This window comes from Lissotriton helveticus, chromosome 9, assembly GCF_964261635.1.
Source record: "Lissotriton helveticus chromosome 9, aLisHel1.1, whole genome shotgun sequence".
NCBI classification, from domain to species: domain Eukaryota; kingdom Metazoa; phylum Chordata; class Amphibia; order Caudata; family Salamandridae; genus Lissotriton; species Lissotriton helveticus.
In genome coordinates, this window is record NC_136070.1 from 1,257,588,327 (window position 1) to 1,257,594,699 (window position 6,373).

Below are 6,373 nucleotides of genomic sequence, written 5' to 3' on the forward strand. Positions count from 1 at the left end.
AGCCCGGAGGTGCATGGGACGCCTCCCCGGTCCCTCCGGACCCCGTCCCGGGCACCCTGCCACGCAGCAGGACCAAGGACAGAGCCCGGGGTGGGGAGGCCGCCCTCCCCGGGCCCTCAGGGGCCCTAGCCACTGCTCCTGAACCCAGCCAAGCAAGGGGAGGCTCCCCGGGCACATCGGAACCCCTTCCCGGGCCCTTGGCAGTGCGGCAGGCTGGGAGACAGGGCCCAGGGCCGGAGAAACCGACCCGGGGCCCGGCCGGGCCCCTGGACGCAGCCGGGGCTCCCAAGCCCGGAGGTGCATGGGACGCCTCCCCGGTCCCTCCGGACCCCGTCCCGGGCACCCTGCCACGCAGCAGGACCAAGGACAGAGCCCGGGGTGGGGAGGCCGCCCTCCCCGGGCCCTCAGGGGCCCTAGCCACTGCTCCTGAACCCAGCCAAGCAAGGGGAGGCTCCCCGGGCACACCGGAACCCCTTTCCGGGCCCTTGGCAGTGCGGCAGGCTGGGAGACAGGGCCCAGGGCCGGTGCACCCGACCCGGGGCCCGGCCGGGCCCCTGGACCCAGCCTGGGCTCCCAAGCCCGGAGGCGCAGGGGAAGCCTCCCCGGGCCCTCCAGGACCCCGTCCCGGGCACCCTGCCACGCAGCAGGACCAAGGACAGCGCCCGGGATGGGGAGGCCGCCCTCCCCTGGACCTCAGCCCTTCCATGTCAGCCCGGCAATCTGGTCGCCCCATTGGAAAGCATTGCGCGCTACTATTGCAAACACATTATCTACCGGACTTGCTCTAGATGGCGCTCCAACATAAGGAATGTACCAACACCTTCCCTACTGGAATCGTGACGAGCAGGAGCCGTCGTTAGCACTGAAGGGGTTAAAAAAACAAAACTTAGACAAAGTTGTGAAACTTTGAAAAGAAGCGTCCTTCTCAAAGTGGGGTGAAGAAAAGTTCGGCAACTCGGCATAGACCCGTACTAAGCACTGAGGGGCAGATTTATGAAGGCCTTGCGCCGCCGGTGCGTCATTTTTAACATGGGAAAAAGTGACGCACCGGCGGCGCAAGGCCTTCATAAATCTGCCCCTTAGGGGCTTATATACAAGCCCCTTGCGCCACTGTTGCGTCATTTTTAACATGGGAAAAGTGACTTACGGGTGGCGCAAGGGGCTTGTAAATATACTGCTTACATTCTGGCAATGCCCATGACTTGTGCACCTATGCGCTTCGGGTAAAGCCACCCACACCCTGAGTCTGAAAAGCCAAACAAACGTGGTATATAACATAACGTGTATTTGTAAAGCTCACGTTCACCCCCAAACGGGGTATGTTGGTGCTGAATAACAGATGTTTATTGTTACCCAACTCAATGGTTCTCATTTTATCGACCTCACATGGATGAACGGCTGCATGGACCTGCCAGGATTTGAACCTGCGACCATGAAGTCGAGCACAGGCCCCTGCAGTGGATGTATTAGTCCACTGAGCCACCCGACCTCTCATATATGAAATATAAAACAGAGCTCACAAGTTTTCGGAATTCGTAGAAGTCGCATATTTGCTGACATCGCAGAAAGGGATGCCAGGCGACCTTTGGAAATTAACATCTCAGGAAATGACACTGACATGATAAAAGTGGTCAAATCAATATAGAATGAATAAAATATCAAGACGCACGTGCCCATATTTATGCTGAGTGGCCAATATACAGCTGACCTGGGTTAGAACGTGGTGTAATAGCCAGAGCTGCCGACTATGGCGCCTGGGAGCCAGGTTCGAATCTCGGCGTCGGATCAACATCCTGTGATTCTGGGCAAATCACTTAGGGGCATATTATCAAGGGATTTATCTCCGCTTCTTTGGCTTTAAAAGCCAAGAAAGCGGAGATAAAATTATCTCCCTATCAGCAACAGGGTGCTAACACGCAAATTTGCATGTTAGCACCCTTTTTCTCTACGCTTCCCCTTGCATCTCTAATGAGATGCAAAGGGGGCGTTCCAGAGAAAAATATTAGGAGAAATGTTGTTAAGCGACATTTCTCCTATTATCAAGGATTTCGCTAACCCTGTTAGTGATAAAAAAAAGCAGCGCTAACCGCGGTTAGCACTGCTTTTTTTACACCTGGTATTTTCCTGACTTAGCCATGATATCCTATGGCAGGTGGATATCATGGCTAAGTTTGTGAGCCCCTATCATCAAGCTAACGCCAAACTTCGAGAGATTATCGTTGGTTTTCCAGCGATAATCTCTCATTTGGCAGTTAACACGAGGATTTTTATCACTTCTGAGATAAACCCTGCTAATAGCAAGTTATCTCTGCGATAATATCCGGCGATGCATAGCGTTAAAAAATTTGTTGCTAAGCATCGTTAGCGATAATTATCGCTAATCGTTGGTAATATGCCCCTTACTCTCCCCCGCCTAGCGTAAATGAATGTGTCCTTGTGTAATATAACTGGTGCTCATGTAAAGCGCTCCAATTCCTTTAGGTGGAGTTCGCGCTATTGAAAACTGCACAAAAAAACAAAAAAAACTACAATGCTTTGTATTAGTGGAGCAGAGCACTGCTGTGTGCAGAGAAGCTCCCCTCGCTGCCTGAAGCGAGTGGGACTGGTTCTCCTGTGTCATGAGGGTCGAGGAGGGCAAAGGGGTTTCCCCCTTACCTCCTCAACTGTTGTTCGGGGCTCTTCAGGCAGAAGAGCTCCGAACAACCATGTTTGGTCATCGCGATCCGGGCAACAGGTGTGAGATTCCGCCTGGCTCGATCTCCAATGTGTGACTCTCACTCACAATGAGTGAGACTTGTAAGTTCTGATAAAACCACTGGAACTTTCTAGCAGCTTGCCTAAAACGTATACTGTTGAAATGAATGCGTGAGTCTAATCTACTATACTGAGCTGGTTCTTTCATGGTTGCTATATTATTTCTGTAATGTGCGGAAGGAGTGCAGTGGAACAGTAGCGGGCTGTGGTGCCATGGACATAGGCACATAGGCTTACAATAGAGAAGACACAAAGGGCCCGATTCACCGAACTAACTTAAGACAAAATCCTAAACTTACTACTTTTGGTATTCACAGAAGTTAGGATTTTGTCTTAAATTTGTCTTAAGACAGACTTAAGACAGACTTAAGACAAACTTAAGACAGACTTAAGACAGACTTAAGACAGACTAAAGTTAGGATTTTGTCTTAAGTCTGTCTTAAGTTTGTCTTAAGTTTGTCTTAAGTCTGTCTTAAGTTTGTCTTAAGTTTGTTTTAGGTCAAACTTAAGACAAAATCCTAAGGGTCCGATTAACAGAATGAACTTAAGACTCAATCCTAAACTTACTACTATTTTGGCATTCACAGAATGAACTTACTACTTTTGGTATTCACAGAAGTTAGGATTTTGTCTTAAGTTTGTCTTAAGACAAACTTAAGACAGACTTAAGACAAACTTAAGACAGACTTAAATTAGGATTTTGTCTTAAGTCTGTCTTAAGTTTTTCTTAAGACAAACTTAAGACAGACTTAAGACAAACTTAAGACAAAATCCTAACTTCTGTGAATGCCAAAAGTAGTAAGTTTAGGATTTTGTCTTAAGTTAGTTCTGTGAATCGGCCCCAAAGGCCCACACAAATCACAAATCTACTCAGAAGTATGCTACATAGACACCACTGAGAGAGTGTCTTGAAAAGCCTTGAATCACAGTTCTATAAACATGGGCCACTTCTCTGCTTTATGCCTGCTTCAGTTTTTTCCCATTCCAACCCTGTCTTGGGTTAATTTCAGCAATTTTATTTTGCAAATGTCCCGTATTCACTCTATTTTGTTTTGATCAGATTAATTCTCAAATGACATGTGTGGCCTCTTCGTGTGCATGTTTACCTGAAGGCTTAAGTAAGAATTCCCTATTTTCCCACCTGGACAATCAAGCCTCTGCCATTATTCTTCCCTTGAATATAGAGTTGTACTTTACTTGTGACTGTAAGATGTCTCCTGTGCCGGCTCCTGCAGATTTGACTTTGCTTCTCTTCCGCCCTGGGCACGACAGCCTCCAGAGGGCGCTCCACACACCAGGGTTATTTGTTATTTTATTTCCTAAGACAGGCCCACCGTCTTCAGTGACAGTATGGACGCCATGCCACCATGGAACTGTGGTCACATTTCCACCACCACCACTCTAGACTGACCACCACCACCGCACGGAAACATGTCCACCATGCAGGCGGACCACTCAAGATATTAGTGCCGATATCGGCAACCCTCCCCCACAACCATGGCAAGGCACTTACACACAATGCATTACAAGAATCACCCAACACATAGCCTGGAGGAAAAACAGTATGCTGCAGGTTTATATCATGCATGAAATATGCCAACGTGGTGGGTTAACTTACGGGCAGTCCAAGGGCCGACAGCGGTGACTGACCTAAGCTGCCCACCTGCCTCATAGGCCAACTGCACCGTGGCCAAGTCAGTCGGTGCTACCATTTATCTGGGGATTTTCTCCCTTAAATACTGGGGACCACCAGTCCACGACTTTACTCACTCCGTTTTTAGGGGCAGAGGGTTGCAAGGCAAGCCGTCAGTTACTCATGCTTACAATCGCCCGAAGGACTAGCGATGCACCGACATTTACATCCAGGGTACTGTCGTAAAGACTCCTGGGGTTTGGCATAGATCACCCCTAGTGTGCTTCTTGAGATGGTACCCCTATGTACCAATCAGCCTCTGGATCTCCCTGTAACTCCGCCAATGACCTGGATGTGGTCACCATCACACCCAGGGCTGCCTGCCAAGGCAGGCAACTTAAGTACCTACAACCTGCTGTTACCAGTGCTTCTCCCATGTGCAACAGGAACAGGTCCATGCCAACCTCTGACTGGTGTACCCCGTCCTTATCGAAGTACTCCTTGGTGCTGGCATTGATTAGTTCATGTCTTATGAAGCCAAAACCCCTCTGCTCTGTGAACTTGCGCATGGCGCTGTTCACCCTTCTGCGGGAGTGTTCGATAGCCTCCCCAGACCTGGCCCCGTGCCGCACCCTCCGCGGGATAATCTCAGAACACCATACTCACTCTGCCCAGTGCATTTACTGATCTCACCCATCGTAGATTTCATAGCCTTTACCAGTGCCCAGCGCCCCAGGGAGGTAAGGTCGTTGCCAAGGTGGATAACTAAAATGTGAGAAAGTCCCCCCCCCAGCTAGTCTCTGCTGCAGCTTATTGAGCAAACTGCGGCAACGCATGCCAGGGAAACGTAGTCATGCTACATGCGTGCAGTTGAAACTGTGCCTCCAGGTCCTGATCTTTGTGCCCAGTTTGCCACCCTAGCAATAAATGAGTGGTCAGTCACCCTCACTGTGAACGCGGACGAAATAAAGAAATGTGCATTTGTACACACCGTTCAATTGTTGCACACACAATAAAACAAACATCAACCCAGGCACTTGCCTTCCAGGTTCTAAATCTTCAACACAACAATGCTGAATGGCAAAACACTCAAGTTAAAGAAACACAATCATTTTCACACTTTTACACATTATTTACATTGCTTGATGACCTCGTGCCTCTATGCCTCCTTTATGGTCGATTATGGTGCCTGTAGCATTGTGAGCCCCACCACCCCAAATTCTTAATGGGGTTGGGGGTAGACCCACCTTGAAGGCTGTGGTGGTTGCTCCTATTAGTAAGGAATGGCTGGAGTATTGTTTATCTGTCCCAGAGTTCCCTGACAGTTCTAGACAGGACTTCATCACTTGCCCGAACTGGTATCTGTAAGGAGTGTGTGACCGCATGTAGTAACAGGAAATCCCCTGTTTTGGGGCGTTCCGCAAGGTAATCTGTGAACAGCCCAACTGGGCAGTAATTCTTGTTGCCCAGGGGCTGCAGCACTTTGGATTTTCTCTGCCCCACCTGATCAGTTTTGGATCTTCTCAATGCTTTTCAAGGTGCCCACCTGAGCACTGATGTCCTGTCGGCAAAGGGCATCCTTTGTTCCATCTCTCTTTGACCTAGCTACCAACTCGCTGACTCTGAAAGCCCCAAAGAATGCTAGGATGAATGCTGCTGCGAATAGGGACAAGTAACCCTGTGCACACAGTCTATCATCCTCTGAAGGATGTGGAACTCAATGGGTGACCTGTCATCCGGTGCCCTTTCCACCTCTATGGCCCAGCCTTTCAATGCCGCCCTTATGGGTAATGCCCTGGTAGGCCCTGGTGACCTCCCAGTTTAGCATGGTGGCTAACTGCTGCTAAGTGTCCTGTGATCCAGGAGTGGCTCTTGTTCTGCTCAGAGTCCCATAGAACAAAATGTTGCACCCTGCATACACGTGTTGCTGCGTCGCAGCCCCAAACCCCTGACACCTTGCAGAATGTGGAGATGCATTTCCTGTAC